The 1,918-nt window shown below is 40.0% G+C and overlaps 1 protein-coding gene across 1 annotated transcript in view; it reads left to right on the top strand.

Annotated features, from left to right (window-relative positions):
• The first annotated feature begins 490 nt into the window (after positions 1 to 490).
• enpp6 (ectonucleotide pyrophosphatase/phosphodiesterase 6) overlaps positions 491 to 1,918 on the top strand; it is a 52,070-nt gene continuing 50,642 nt past the window's right edge. The window contains exon 1 of the mRNA XM_015019347.1: positions 491 to 862. The gene's annotated coding sequence lies outside the window, so the exon portion shown is untranslated. The remainder of the gene's footprint in view (positions 863 to 1,918) is intronic.

A 1,918-nucleotide genomic window follows, 5' to 3' on the forward strand; every position in this document is an offset into this window, starting at 1 on the left:
AAGCCAATAGCACAACCCTCGTTAGATATTCTCCTCTTTCTAGTGTGGATCCAGTGGCTCTACCCATTTGCCATGCGAGTTTTTAAAGTTTTGAGTCTGTGTCCCTTAGTGAATTGTCTAAAATTGTTAAAAAGTTAAAGCCTTCTTCATGCCCTCTGGACACCATTCCCAGTCATTTGTTCATAGATGTCATTGTCTATATTGGTATGTGTATTGCTAAAATGGTAAATGCTGCTCTGATGTCTGGATGTCTTCCTACCACTCTGAAGCATGCTGTGGTATATCCGCTCATTAAAAAGAGTAACCTTGATTCCAATGTGTTGTCTAACTTTAGACCTATATCTAAATTGCCATTTATGTCCAAAGTTTTGGAGAAAGTTGTTTATGTCCAACTGCAGACTTATCTTCACCTGAATAATATTGGTGAAAAATTTCAGTCTGGCTATAAATTGTGGCACAGCACTTTTAAAAGTTTTAAATTTTTTTCTGTTAATTGTTGATGAGGGTAAATCAGCTGTTCTTTTACTTTTAGATCTGTCTGCTGCTTTTGACACTATGGATCACAGCACTTTTTTTGACCCGTCTGGAGTCACTTGTTGGTATTCGATGTACATCAATGAGTTGGTTCCGGTCCCATCTTTCAAATAGGAGTTTTTCTGTAAATGTAGGACAACATTCTTTCTCTGTGTCTCCTCTGAAGTATGGGGGAAAAAAATGAGTATGGGGAAAAAAATGAAAAATGTCTCCTCCGGTGCTGGAAAGTGAGGGGGACGCGGTGCTGTAACGCATCTTCGGAGAGAGCCTGTGTGACTGGCCCGGGCTCCTCTCAGCTCCTCCACGGCTGAAGTTAGGAGCCTCCGGGGTAGGTCCCGCTTCCTGCTTCCTAAAACTGTAGTTTTAGGTCAAACCTAAAACTGTAGATCAGTTATAGATCTTGGGTTGATCCTAACTGATCAACCCAAGATCAGTTGGGTTGATCTATAGGACAATCCTATAGATATTGTCTTGTAGAATGGTGTACTTGATGGTTGGTGTTTCCTGTAGTGATCTGTTATTTGTTGATAAAGATTTTGTACAAAAGAATCTTGTTGTTGAGCCTTCCAGATGTTCGGCGTAGACGAGAAGTGTCTCGCATTGACCAAAGTACAACTGCACAGGAAAGTGGGGAATGGTTTGAAATGTCAATTGGGCCTTGTGACAGAGCATCCGAAATTGTGTTATATTTTACTTTTCGATACTCAACAGTAAAAGAGATGGAGAGTCAAGTACTGGGTTATTGAGTTTTGAATACCCAGACCAACAATGAATGGTTAGTTACAATAGGGAAATGTCGTCCTTCAATGTAATACCTTCATTTTCAATGGCCCACACAACACATGTGATGGAGAGGCAACAATATTCAAACGTCAGGGATTAAAATTCACCATTCAGCCACACCCACAGGATTTACCATCTTGGTATTCTATGTCGTTAAACACAAGTTTAAACCTATGAATTAAAGTAAAAGGAGGAGAATCGGTAGGAAAACAGGTGACTTCCTGTTCAAAGGGGGCATGCACACTTGATGTTTAATGACAAATAGTCAAATTTTGAGGGTTAGCCACACCCACATGCTTTGATATAGGAAAAAAAAGATGGCTATTGACCTCAATACTATGCTGAGTGATTATGAGCTTGTATCTCAAAAGCTGTAGGAGGATTTTGCTCCGATACAATATGTCTAACGGAGACAACATGGCAGCTTTGATCCAAAATGGCTGACTTCTTGTGGGGTTTGGACCATGGCTCCAGGAGACTTTTTTGTAGGTCCTGTCAAGATACACATGTGTACTGAATTTTTTGATTGTGAATCACAGAATGGCTTTGGGCTGATTTAAAAAAAAAAAAAAAAGATTTCTGTGGGGTGCTGTGGAGAAAC

The sequence above is a fragment of the Poecilia latipinna genome, unplaced genomic scaffold (genome assembly GCF_001443285.1).
Source record: "Poecilia latipinna isolate Pla-1442-1.1 unplaced genomic scaffold, P_latipinna-1.0 Scaffold2416, whole genome shotgun sequence".
NCBI lineage: Eukaryota > Metazoa > Chordata > Actinopteri > Cyprinodontiformes > Poeciliidae > Poecilia > Poecilia latipinna.